The sequence below is a fragment of the Zerene cesonia genome, chromosome 11, assembly GCF_012273895.1.
Source record: "Zerene cesonia ecotype Mississippi chromosome 11, Zerene_cesonia_1.1, whole genome shotgun sequence".
Taxonomy (NCBI): Eukaryota; Metazoa; Arthropoda; class Insecta; order Lepidoptera; family Pieridae; genus Zerene; species Zerene cesonia.
The window spans coordinates 10,317,113-10,332,277 of record NC_052112.1 but is presented as its reverse complement, the minus strand read 5'-3'; the positions used below and the strand labels follow the sequence as shown (position 1 = coordinate 10,332,277).

Below are 15,165 nucleotides of genomic sequence, written 5' to 3'. Positions count from 1 at the left end.
ATTCATAATGATGACGTCATTATTTGTGTTTTGTTTCCAGCCGAGCCGAGAGCCGAGGGCGCTGTAAATCTCTTGCGTACTTTTGTGCCCATAATGAAGTAGTTATTGAGTTTCTTTTTGGAATGGAGGTCACCTTATGGACGGCGTAACTTGTGTCATATACTAGCTTTAGGTTTGATTAATCTTGTGGAATAGCACATTAGCAGACAATGCTACTGAAACCAGGAGTAAAAAAACTATTGCAATGATATTTGATACGTAGTCAGCTGGACAACTGCAATAACATATAGGCAACTTTTAATCTCGATATTTCTACGGGATACGGATTTACGCGAGTGAAACCGCGAGGCGCAGCTAGTATCAAATACATCTACAAGCTATTCTCTACCTTTGGCGGTCTGGAAGAGATCGCTGATAAGTGATAAGGTTGGCTTATGTACTATGAGTCAATTTTTTTTGCATATTAGAAACAATTTTTATTTGGTACATTAAATTGTTAAAGAAATTAATAAAATGGATAATAACTACGTATAATTGACGATAGGGCAATTCTTCATTCATTCATTCATTTCAAATCGTTCATTTTCAGTTTCTTGGTGAAAAATCTACTACTGTTTTAAAGAAGAAGAATTATATTTATTCGCTTTCTTGGTTGTCCGTGGTTGTTTTATTACACCTATAGTTATTTTATTTTAACTTTTTCCGTTCGCGCCGCCTCAAGCAGAGCCAGAGAAGGAAAAAAACATGAATTGAACTGTTTAAAATAAAATAGAATCGCTTTAATTGATGTTCAAAATTTTACATCATTCATCAAATCATATTTTTCTTTCCATTTTTATTTCATTAATGTTATTTCTGTAGTGACATATGTTTATTGCCTTGGTGTATTTAAAATGCATATGTTTGTTTTGATATAGGGTGTTATGATAAAAAAAAATGTTGCTTTCTTTCAATTTGTTATTGTGATAAAGTTAATTTACATTGTATATTATTTATAAAGCCAAAATCTTATCAAAACCGAACATGGCTCGGCGCCTATATCCATCCAATTTCATATTCATTTCCAGTGTTTTATGGGCTGGACTAATCCAATCAGTTTATATGGATGGTGGTAATATATCCAATTTCGCGTATATTGTGATTGATTTTCTCCTTGATAGTAAAATGTATGTGTGTGGAATAGAATTGGCCATATCGAGTGATATCGGGTTTCTCAATATAATATTTATATAAATAGATGAGATGCCCAGTTGATATTGTTATAGTAAAATGTTAAATAGACCACAATAATTATTTTCTTTTTCTTGCGCGCTCGTCTGGTCTCGAACCCTTGACTACTCGATTGAAATCCGAGGTTCCAACAATTAAATCTCCACTGTTCAGTCGTGAATGCTCCCCTACCACTAGGGCGACCCGGGTTCGTTCAAATTCTAACGGATATTGATAGATCCTAATTGAGTTGTACACTTTCAACCTTCTTGCATTAAATATAATGTAGATTAAATGAATATAAACTAAACGGTAGAAGTGAAAACACTTGATAGAAAGAAAAAATATTTAAGAAAAAGGCAATTTCACTAAATGAAATACAGCTAGCTGACAAAAACATTGACGCTGTGATTGTAGTGAACTATTTATTTTAAGTAAGTTCATAAGCATTTTTTCATACAAATTAAACCTTGTTATTTCTGTTACTAGGACGCCTCCTTGGTACAGTGGTAAACGCGTGAGCGTAGAACCGAGGGGTCCTGGGTTCGATTCCCGGTGGGAACAATAAAAAAAAAATTGTCTCGGTCTGGCAGGACACAGAAGGCTGAAATGCAAAAGTTCGTTTGTTTCTTTATTTGATTATTTGTTCGTCTGTCTTTCACGTCGCTATGAAGCGATTTTATAGTATGATTTTTGTGTTTGGAAATAGTTGGGAAGCTAGAGAGTGACATAGGTTTATCGCGCTAAACCAAACATCTCTTTTCTTTCCTTTGTCAACGAGAGCGAAGTCGTGAGCGAAAAGCTAGTTAAAAATAAATAAAAACGAGTCAAGTACCCAGTCCTATTCTACCTATTCATGTCCTAAAAACCGTTTTGAAGGCTATATTGCAGTTATATAAAAAAGTACCTTATTCAGAGTATAAACGCCAATATTTTAACCATATTTCGCTGAACCAAGTTACCGGTAAGCAAATAAACGGGAATCGATAGACTTCGCAGCCATTTTGTAGGCTTTCACACTGTCGCGCTTTTATAAAGATCATTTATAATGCTTACCCATTCTCTGTTAAGGTCGCGCTACAATGATGACTAATTGTTAGTATTTGTGTCATATCCGACTGCGGGAAAGAGTATTTTGCCAGTGTGTGACGTGATCTATAGAGATGTAAAAATGAAGTGTGTATTTGTATCATATTTATGGCATTTTCTTTCCACAGAGAATATATTTTCTTTCTGCATAAACGTGTTTTTTATTGCACATAACTTTGAAGAATATATTAATAACATAACTTTAGCAGCAATTTTCTCTCTGTTTGCTTTAGCTAATCCACAATAAGTCTAAATAAAAAGCATACTTTGCAACTATGACAGAAATAATAAATAATAAGGTTTTTTTTTTTTTATGTCACAGTCGGCAATGGAGCTGGTGGGACGCCTGATGGTAAGCGTTACCACCGCCCATGAACATTTGTAGAGGCGTGAAGTCGATTACAGACCATACGCCTCTACAAATGGATTGCCGACTTTAAATTGGGAAGGGATTAAGAAAGGACTGGCGAGAGGAATAAAGGAAAGGACTGGGAAGGGGAAGGAAAAGGATATGGGCCTCCGGCTCCCCCACTCACCGAACGAAACACAGCAGAATGCTATTTCACGCCGGTCTTCTGTGGGGGTGTGGTACTTCCCCGGTGCGAGCTGGCCCAATTCGTGCCGAAGCGTGCTCGACTACCACATACAAAAAATTTGTTTGTTCTCAGCTTCGAAAAAGCAAAACCACAATCATAACTGAATATTCCAGTGTTTCAAAATAATATGGGTAATTTTGTTTTCGAAGTGTCCTCTGCAAATACCTACATGTTCCCAAATCATGCTCACAAACAATAACGCTATTTGTAAATAAATTATTCAAGATTAAAAACATACATTACAAACAAATTGAGTTCGAATACAAAGAGAGTTGTTGGAATTTTTTTGTTTGTTCGGGACCACTCGTTATTTTAGTATATGATATTGTTTCTCGAACATATTCGAGGGTAGTCAAGATTGGAATATCTTGTTATTCTTTATTGTTTTGTTTAAATTGGTTCAGCGAAGATTAGAAAAAAATACCTATGTGTTTATTTTTCCTCAAGATTCAGGCCGTCCTAGTTTTGTGATCAATGTACCATATATTTGTTGTATTGAAGATGTCCGATAAATACTATACTATACGTAGTATCTCGCCTAGTAACAGTGTTGTTGAACACTCCGTCTGAGTGGGTGTGTGCTGTATGTTATTATAATGTTTTTCTTTCCATTGTACTCGAGTACCAGAAGGATAACACCCGGTCTCGGAAAGAAAGAATGGAGTGGGAAAAGCAAGGAATAGGAAACCGGCCTCAGCCAGCCCCACTCACCGTACGAAACACAATAGCATGCTACTATTTCAAGCCGGTCTTCTGTGGGGGTACTTCCCCGGCGCGAGCTGGCCCAATTTGTAACGGAGCGTGCTCGACTCCCACATTAAAATGTATTTGAAATGATTAAATATTACAATCGATTTTTACTCATAGATGGCGTTGCAGTCTTCAAGTGAAAGTTGAAATCGCGTAAACATCAAAGATCGGCTAATTTCTCAGTACAAAGGCGAATTGAAATTAATTTACGCTTCGCACATTATTACCGTCTATTAACTGGCAGAGGCGATGTGATTTCGCGTAAGATTTAACTAAGCATCGTAATCCTTGTGTAATTGTTGAAGCGTTATATTGTATCGATGATAATATTGGGGAGTTATGGCACGCAATTATCTGTAATTGTTATGATATGCGGTTGTGGCAGTGTCGGTGATCAATGATTTGTGAGGAACTTGTTGATCCGCTGGGTGATGAAAATATTGTAACGTCACGTTCTGAATCGCGCAAGCAAAATTTTTTCGCTAATGAGCATATTTATAACATTCCTACATGATTCCATCCGGGCCACCGTGGAAGATAGAAGCAACTGATTTTGTTTTATACCCTGCATGCGACTGCTCCTTTATCTCGGTGAATAGAGTCCATTATTCATCACCTCACCCTTGCCAGTTCATTCGATATTTACCGACAATCATTTCTTCATTCCCCTTTCCCAATAAGCGGATAAAACAGAGACATTGAGCTCTACAAATAAATATGGGTGGTGGTGGTCGCCTACCACCAACCGACGCAGCCAAGTTGCCCGCTATGACATAACAAAATACCAGTAATATATCCCGTAAAATATATTTGACTCATACATATACACAGTGCCTCGTATAATTGTAAGCTACATTATGTAAATACAATTGAATATATTCATTCATACATATTTAGAAAGCAAATTTAATACACTCAATGCGAACGCTTAGCTAAGAATAAGGATTGTGGCCAATTGAAAGCCTCTTATACACGCCTTCTCAACTCAGCTACAAAGCAACTTTCCGCGGAAATAATATAATTTTATTGGCATTCTGTTCCGTAGTTACAAATGAAGCGTGAAAACATAGTTGAACAAATTAAATGTTCGCAGCAGTTGGGATGCAAAAAAAAGTTTTAATGCTTATCGTAATGGGTTTATTCTTTATTGATTTAAATTTCGACTCACTTTTTTGTACCTGTGAATGTGACCATTTTGCGTTTATTGAAAATCAGAGATATTTGGGCATTAAAATTATAAATGTGAAAATTTGTTTGTTTGGATGTTTGTCCGTCAATCACGCTGAAACTACTGAACGGATTTTGATTGAAATTCCCTTGGGATAAAACAGGAATCTTGATATTCGAGCAGAGCCCGACGAGCGTCTGGTACCTATACTATATATTTTGTTATGTAACCAAGTGTTAATAATCTTAGGGATGTAAAACAAATTGTTAAAAGACATCTATTCCCAAAATGTCTAAAACGTTTGGGTGTATTTGACAATAGGTATATTGACTGGTTAATTTGTATTACCATGTAACAAGTAGGATACTAGCAAAAATGTTTCATGTTTTATTGTGGGAGTCGAGCACGCTTCGGCACGAATTGGGCCAGCTCGCATCGGGGAAGTACCACACCCCCACAGAAAACCGGCGTGAAATAGTGGCATGCCACTGTGTTTCGTACGGTGAGTGGGGGAGCCGAAGGCCCGTTTCCTTTTCCTCACCCGTCCTAGTCCATTCCTTGTTTCCAGTCGTTAATCCTTTCCTTTCCCTTACCCCATAAAAGCGGGCAGCGCATTCGCGGAGGACTACCTTTGCGAATGTTTATGGGCGGTGGTGATCGCTTACCATCAGGCGAACCACCAGCTTAGCTGCCCGCTATGACATAAAAAAAAAAAAAAAATGTATTTTTTCCAATACGAACATGACATATAACATACTAGCTATAACCCACGGATTCACTGGCATGGTCAAAGAAAACCGAAATCGGAGTAATTAAAAACCGCCTTATATTGAATCTCACAAATCTTTCCACAGGAATGAGATGTGGGAATAATTTACTCCGCTAAAACTAGCTTTTGTCCTCTCGATAGCCTAATTGTTTTCAGACATAAAAATCACATATCATCATCATAAAAAGGATAAACAAACAAGCACACTCGTTCATAATATCAGCAAGGATGTGTGCACGCTTAACGTTTAAGGAAGGAGTTATGCAATTCGCATACTCCCAGTACATTCTATTTCAAATATATTCACTTTCAAGCACTCACATTTGAGTCATTCAAAGGATTTTCTTCGGAATACAAGCGCGAAGTTCTGTACTCGCGTATTTCGCGATCGTAGTCTCCTTTGAAGCTTGTCGTGTTTAATTATGTTCGTTTTAATTTGTTTTTCGGATTTGTTTATTGTTGTAATTACTTTTGTCGTATGGAAACGCAAGAATAGAATGTGTTATATGTGTCTGTAGCTATTTATTTATTTTGTTGTAAACTCGGTTTGCTGAGACACTGAAGAGTGGGTGTGAAGTATGTCGTGCGTTGAGTCTAAGTGTGTATTAGTTCATGAAGTTAGATTGCCTTTACATCGCCATTTTTTAATCGGGCAACGAAATATGCAAGGTAAGCGTATACCACCGCCCATAGATATTTCCAGTAAGACATAGAGCCTATGCGAACGCGTCGGCTTTTAGGGAGTAAGTATAAGCATATATCGGAAGTGATTTGATGACAGGAACAAAGAAATTGACAGGTAAGAATGAAAAAAGGGTACGGCCTTCCAGTTCCCCCACTCACAAAGATAAACTAAAAGAAGCACAGTAGCATTCACATGCTACTATTCGATCTTCTATGTTAATATTTTTATTATGTATATCACAATACATAGAACTGGCCTGATTTCGCATATTATACAGGATATACGCGTAAATTTGTAGCATCCTATCTAATTATTACTTGACTTCCAAACTGCTATTTGACGTGACCTCATTATGAAGTCGCACGTAATGATGTAACTTTCGAACAAAGACAAACATACAAACAAATGTAAACAACGATGAAGATTTCCGTTTGAAAGTTTAAGACAATTTCGAGGTTGATTTCATTACGTAGTACTGAATATTTATTACATTGTTTTCAACATATAATGCTTCATATATATTAAAAATTTTATATTTGTACCTTACTTTAAAGAAATAGCTTTGTATACCTGTAATAATTATTATATTTCAGTATCACCATAAGCATTTGCTTAGGACTGATTGACAGATAATAATTAAATTAATAATCATTCTGATCCACACATTATATGAACAAGAATATAAATGGACAAGAATTATTGTAGTACCGGTCTTTTTAGTAACGATGATTCTGTTTCAGCTCGAGGGCATGATAAAGAAATGGACATATACATGAAAATCATTATCTTCCATCGGTCAGTTGGATAACAACTTGTTGGACGAAACAAAGCCTGAAACCGTGTTATGACATCATAACAACATGAAAACAAATAATGCATCATTAATATCACACACTTCTTATGATTTATAAGCTAGAATGTAATTTTAGAACTTTCCATTTTTTTTATCAGTCATATTCATGTATGTGGATAAGATGATCTATTTTTGCAGACGCAATAATTTTTGTTAAAAAATCCAACCCGCTACTACAAAGGTACTCTATGTAGACTTTAATAAATCACATTACCAAATAACCATTTTCTTAATTTTAATATAACAACCCTCCTGTTTTTGATAAAATCAACTATAGTAGTAAGCATTTACTTATGTATTTAACTCATGGAGATACACCGCAACCTTTTAGCCGACGGCCTCGAATTTAAGTGACGTCAGCGAATTGTAGAAAGCATACTTAGCTGTACTAGCTGGGGTGTATCAGTTTATATTCTGCCTTCGTTTGGGATTCAATTAGATTGGAAGTAATGAATCTGATTAGCAGTCATGAATAAGATCATTGTTAACAGCTGACTGATATCTGTCACGATAAAAATTGTAAATAATTGCGTGTTATTGCTGAATATTTTTTGTGTTTACCAGTGCTTATTAAGAAGATAATCAATGATTCATAATGATATTAGATGGCGATTAGTTTTGCGAAAATTATCATTTAATTCAACTGTAATTTTTGCGAGGGCGGTTAGCTCATTTTTCATAATTTATATACATATATAGCAATCACATTATATTCTGTGACACGAATTCAGTAACGCTAGAGCACTAAAATCATAACCCAACCAATAAACAAAATATAATGCACGCACCACCTACCCTCAAGAGAAAAGTACTGAATATTTCACCATCCCATTCTGCCCATCTAAATATCTTAGCATCGCCAGCTCATACCGAAACTATATCGATCGAAACTCCACCTACGTCTTGCACCCATCCGCGCTATATATTTAAGGCCTCAGTTAATAATGAGGGCTGAGGCCGAGGTATCCAGAGGGAATACTCGAATCGCATTCCACCACATTTTCCTATCCGTAGATGGTCTTACTTATGTTAGCTAGTTCGATGTTTTCTTGATTTATCGATTAGGTGAATGGCGAGTATCCATTAGGTAAATGATGTTGTATGGATGTATGGTTGGTATTTTAATCTACAAACTAAGCTTTTCACCCAGGGCGTCACATAGTCAAAGAAAAACTCATAGGATGACATTTTACCGCGGTAAAAAGTAGCCTATATGACACTATTCCTATCCTAACTATCTATGTACAAAAACATATAATTAAATAAAAGGATATACCTTAGTTAAGTTGATCCTTACACTCATATCCCACAACGAAAACATTTAACCGAACACGGTTCCTATTAACAAGGATTGGATGTTATTAAAAGTAAAAAATAATGATGAAATGTATAACTTGAATGGACGTTGAATATAACGATGCTGAAAATTGTTAATGATATAATATAAGGTCTACCTTATCGGTGTCAAAACATATATTTTACAGCCCAATAACGCATATTACTTATATAGAATTTAAAACGAAAAGCACAAAATGTTCATTCAATACACTCTCGCCTCGGTTTCGAGGGCATAGCATTTGCGAGATCAATTTGTTCATGAAAAAATGTGCCCCACGTTGTTTCTTCTGGAACTATCCAGCTTTCTATGTGTCTTGTACTTAACTACAAAAAAAGTCACACACCCGATCAAATCTTTCCTCTTTACAGCATCTTTTTTAATGCGTCATGAATAAACAAATGTACATAGAACCTCGCGCCTTCAAGATTCTTGTTTCGATGATGTCACGCTAAGAACTTCGCATATACATTTTATAATTCAAAAGACGCCTGACTTTGTATGGATACAAATTTCCTGTGTACGCCAAAGCAAATAAAGGTACAATATAGTTAGGTATTTGATTTCTTCCAAAAGGTGGTTTGGTTTAGTTGTAACGTATGCTTAAATCTTTAAAACTATGCTACGGATTTTGATAAGATTTTTTTTATAAGATAGAGTGATTCAAGAGGAAGTTTTAATATGAAGATATGCCCAATAACATCTAATAAATTACTCCGAATTTAAAGCGTACTAAGCCGCGGGAAAAAGCTAGTATATAAATTAATATGTGCGCAACATTTAAATTTACAGTACTTTCTATGTCCAAAACCGATTATGACGGTAAATTATTGTTAAGAATATTGTGTCACTAATTAAGAACGGTTATATCTTAATACATTATGTTTACAGCGTGAAATAAACTCGGGACACCTGGCTATTTTTATAAGTTACTAGCTGCACGCCCCGGCTCTGCCCGGGTAGTCATTTATCGTAACTGAAATTATATAAACAATCCTTTCTTTTAAGTTTGATTGAAATCTGTTGAGAAGTTTGGGAGTCCATCGCGGTCAAACTACGTGATACGTTATCTATGTAAATTAAGATAAATCAATTCCTTATCACGCTTTTATAGAAAAAAATTGTTAAAAAATGTAGCTAATATATGTGACCATACATTATGTAGCTACAGTAATCCAATCAATCTTTTGATGTATTATAATTCTGTAGTAAAAAGTATCACAATTATTATCATACAGAGAACTAATATTTAGTATGCTGGGTCGTTAGCTTGAGACACAAATATGAGGATAACTTTCATGTCCCCTACAACGTAGTAAATGGCACACGATTGCTTTTTTGATGCGTTTGAGTTTCATTTTTATTGGAGCCCATTTGTAGTGTGTTGATATAAAAGGTTCACGCTTTATTATTCTTTTAAGTGTATTTGTGTTTTATGTTCTTAATTCATCATCATCATCAGCCCTTATATGTTCCCACTGTAGGGGCACAGACCTTCATGAGGGTTCAGGCCATAATCCACCACGCTGGCCAAGTGTGGGTTGGAAGTTGTCACATGTCGTCGAACTATTGATTCTTGGACATGCCGGTTTCCTCACGATGTTTTAAGTAGTGGTGATGTTATCTACATGCGCAGATAAATTGAAAAATAAATATATTTCCTGCACGCTCGCCCGGTCTCGAACCCCGACTTATCGATTTGAAGTCCGAGTTTCTCACCGCTGAGCCACCACTGCTTTTTTTTACTTAATTGTAAATGTACTTAATTATGTGTATAGTAAAAGTAAGTCGTTAGCAGTTAGTAGCAACTTGTTTGAGTTTGTATCTATCAAATTAAAATATGTCGTATTAAATATTAAAACTGTTATGTTCAATAGACTTTTTCCAAATGTCGTTTTCGTGAATATGAAAAATACATACTCCTCTTTCATATTATTTATTTTTATTTATTTTTTATCTGTATTTTTATGATAACTATACATTTGATAAAAAACTTTCAAAGAAATCTGTGTTACATGAATAAACAGCGCATAAAGGTGCTACGTACGCGCTACGAGCGTAGCTTAACGGCTACGCGTAACCCGTAGACGCTATGCTAACCCCGTAGCATAGTAATGTAGAGATGTCTTTTTAACTGTTGAAATATTTCCAGCAAATGGTATTAATATTCATAAGTTTCACAGATATACATTAATAATTCATAAGGTTAGGAAAAAATTTAATTTTAAAATTCATCTTACTAGGTTAAACTTATGATAATATTAGAGTTAAGAGTCCATTGCATATTATTAGTGAAGCTATAAATTATTAAAACACTAAATGCAATTTAACAGAGATTAAATTAATTTAATACATTTCGACTATCCAACCATATTCGGTATTTAAATTTTGTAAACACATTAATTGCAATATATTGAAGTCACCCAGACGGACAAGTGACTAATTTTAACACGTTAAAAACTTAATAAAAAAATACCAATTATGAAAATTCTAATTTATATTTGCTATTAAATATAAAATTCTTTAGGATGTCATATATTTCGTGAATAATATTTCTAGTTTATTTTGTTTAGGGAAACAAAATACACAATTGTCATAAATAGAAACACATAAAATATTATAAATTGTAATCGTCTTAGGCAAATATTTAACGTACCATTTCAGCGTATTGTGTTCGCCACAGTCGCAAACACGATGATTTACATTTGAGGGACTTAAATTTCTGTTTACATATTATAATATCAGCATTATAAAATCATACTATAATTTAAATTTAAATTCTAATTGAGAGTTACAAATGACTCAATTGTAAAACTTTATTGACGTATAATTAAACACTTCTAAAGTTGTAATAAAAAAATGATAAAATACATCAAAATAATAAGAGCGTCTAATAACATACTAATTAATGAAATCAATATACTTATTATAGTGGCACTTTTCAAGTTTAATTATTCAATATTACATTAAAAATAATTAGCCAATACTGCTCTGTATGAGATATATATATTTGATAATTTTATATACAATAGCTATGCGCCCGTGGCTCCGCTTGCGCCCTATAATCACTGGTCACATTTCAGTCACCTGTACCATTTCTTAAGGACTAGCCGATCTCCGTACCAAACGTCATAGAGTTTGCTTCAACTATTATAACATCAAGGTGATATAAAAAAATTGATTTACTCGTTTCATTATTGTAACAGATAAATAAGATTTGTTTCCTTCATCAAACTTTACTGAATATTGTCATCAGCAGTCTCCCTTATTCCAAGTAAAGTCCTAAAGTTCTTTATAGCGGCGTATACAATATTTTCGTAAGAAATGTATCGGAAAATGTTTTCTATAAAATATTTGGTAACATTGAAAAGGACTGAAGCTAAGAAAGTTCACGTGTGAAGTGTTTTATGAAGTGTAGGTATATAAAGACGTACACATGACTAGTAGTCATCTTTTCCATGAAAGATGTCACTGACGCTAAAAGAAGTAATAGCACACAATAATAAGTACAAGGTAATACTTAAAAATGTTAAGAATGTGTCTAAATGACATAAATTTCCTATCAAACACAAAATGGTTCACATCAATCGGTTGTGAACCAACGGAGTTATCAAGTAACCAAACTAAAATAAAACACATTCATATAAGTCGAGAGGTTTTGTCTTTTCACGGGAACGTCGGTTAAAAAATTAAATTGTTGCTAGGTGACAAGTGATTATACTACATATTATAAACAGTTTAGGAATGTTTTTCATAAAGCTATTTGAATAGTAAGATATAGTAAAATAGTAACGTACTTTTTCTTCTCCTTCTACATAAAATATTCACATTTTGCAATGAATTATAGAGCTACAAGCTGTAAGCCGATGCATCACGTGCGCGGTAGAAGTAGCCTATGTTCTAATCCAGACTATTATCTATCTCTGAACCATATTTCATACAGATACGATAAGCTATGAACTCATACGATAAGCATTCATATGTACATACTTTCGCGTTTATAATATTAGTAGGATATTCTTCGAAAGTTACCATAGTTTCATCAACAAGATACGATCAGACATAATAAAATAGCGTATAAAGCGTGGGTATACATATTCTAAGATACATACGTATCTACGCATACACCCCAACCTGAGGTCCGAATTGAAGAACTATTTGTATGTTTAATAGTCTATGTACTGATCAAGGTCAAATGCTATAAAACTTCACGCTACAAGAAATAGAAGCATTGATAAAACAAAATCAAATTGGGAAAAGAATTATCCTATTGAGAGCAAACTTTTCATGGTTGAGTGGACTTAAAAAAGGACAATCGTCATGATTCATGAGTATATGTTTATCCAAATTCTAGCTTTAAAACATCCACAACTTCGAAATGCTACCAGTCATAGTATTTTAGAAATGTAATCAAATGGTTGTTCAGATGGAGTTTTATTACCTCTCCACGCCATCTAGCTACTGAGATTGCTGAAGTTTGGTTTATCAGCCTGATATCCTACTAGTCCTACTATCCTACTAATATTATAATTTCGAATTATATCGTTTATAGGCAGCTTTTTATCGCGATATTCCTACGGGATACGAACTTACGCGGGTGAAACCGCGGGGCGCAGCTAGCAAGGTATAAATAGAAATAAAAAGAAAGTTAATTGTAAATTGAATAATAAAACAATTATAAATTGTATGTGGTTACGTGCGGAATACGGAAATCTCGGGACTTCAATATAAAATTACTTAGGAAATAATAAAGTAATATTTTATATGAGCGATACATTTATGCCTTCTTAGAACTCGTAATTAAAAATATTGAATCATATGCTTTTGGAAGATACCACCTTCCATTTTTAATATAATTGAAATTAATTTGAAATATATAATTACGAATATTTCTTTTTAATCTTTGGAGGTTTTATACTTCAAAAGCTTAAGAGGAGTACTTATTCAATCTCTCTTACGCATGATACACTTGAACTTTCCTAAAATATCGAGCCAATTTCTTCCCAAATTATTTATGTCCACGTAATTAGATGAAGTATAATTTATTTTGGAAATGAGTGTATCATGTTATGTTATTTTACATTTATGCTACATTTAACTAAATAAAATATAATTGTATCCGAGACGTAGGTGATCCAAGATACAGGATGTCTCTCAGGACCAACGTACCTTATAGTTGTTATTTTTATAGAGAGATATTATATAAAGTATGGAGAAACGACAGATCTGTTCAACGGATCTTTCTTATTTCGGCTAAGCAAATCCCATTATATTGAATACCTCCCTTCTTTTTAGTTTTATACTTTACATTTAAATGTACCTCAAGTATGTTTTTCAAACCTCCTATGAGGACCATAAAAGTTTGTAGTATTCAATGAATTAAGCTCTCTACTAAAGCAAACGTTAAACTGCTATTATACTAACTATAATTATTATTATAACAATAGTAATATACGAATTTTATAGTTTTCACTGATATCAAAATTCTTTACATCGTATTACATAATAAAACATGCTATCAGAATCACTGTAATTAGAATTCAAATAAATTCAGTTGATCAAAAAACTGTGTTCTCCCAAACACATTTATAGTCACATTATAAATGGTAAAATATGGAGAGGGAACTATGCCCGGAAAACCCCGGGACTGTCTTTTTTGACTACGCGGGTAAAGCCGCCGGCGGAAAGCTAGCATCTCAATAAAAAATTATAAAAATCTAATCGTTCGAGCATCGAAGATTACTTTGCTAATTTAATTTCAGCTAGAACACTAAAAATATTACCTAGGTATTTCATATTATAAGATCTTACAATAGCACACTTCAAACAAGCACTAGATTGTTGCAAATGGATTTCAACTTAGCCTTTTATAGGTCACAAATGTTATTCTAAAACTGAAATCTATTCCAAAGATAGCTCTTTAACTGAATCTGCGAATAATTTTAGTTCGGTTACTAAAGAATTGAGCTAGAAATATGTAGTTTTTATATTATATTCTATCCAATGAAAGATTGTACGTAATATTATATTTCACCTTAATGAATACGTAAATAAGAGATACATAGAACGTAAAAGTCACATTCACATATGAAATAAAACATTGTCGTGTTGATTGTACTTTTTAACCACAGCTATTACTTACCATCACGTTAGTCCAAGTACAGTCACATGGAAAAACGGAACATTCACACAGAAACGCATCCATTTCACACCACACACACCACTAGCACAGAACGCTTATTCGAAATTTAAACATCCGTAATTCGATATTTAAAATCGCGGACCCGGGCGCGGCCGACGGGGTACACCCAGCCTCTTGGACGCACTGATAGCATTTGACGGTAGCGCCGTTCTGCGCATGCCTAGCCGTGCCTCGACGTATCGTACGAAGTTAGCCGATAATCAGCGGAACGTCACGACGCTCGTTAGCCGTTCAGCCGAACGTCGACAATAAATCGCTGTTAATTTCGTTGCGCCTGGAGTTGGACGTCACGACTTGTCTCATTTTTTCGTTAAGTGTACTTGATCAAATGCGAAACGTATATGGGAATGGTATGGGTCACTTTTATATATTTTTTCGGTACAAAGGTAATATGTATCATATATATTTTTGTTCTACGGTTTGTGCGGTGATCTTAAATTATTTTGCTGATAAATATTTCTAACGTAACTACATAATGTTATTACAACAAAAGCTAGACATTTTCTTT

The 15,165-nt window shown here is 34.3% G+C and overlaps 1 protein-coding gene across 2 annotated transcripts in view; it reads right to left on the bottom strand.

Annotated features, from left to right (window-relative positions):
• The window catches only part of LOC119830115 (neuroligin-4, Y-linked-like), an 88,094-nt gene extending 73,326 nt beyond the window's left edge, over nt 1-14,768 (bottom strand). For both annotated transcript variants that reach the window (XM_038352976.1, XM_038352977.1), the window contains exon 1: nt 14,598-14,768. The gene's annotated coding sequence lies outside the window, so the exon portion shown is untranslated. The remainder of the gene's footprint in view (nt 1-14,597) is intronic.
• Between the last annotated feature and the right edge of the window lie 397 nt (nt 14,769-15,165).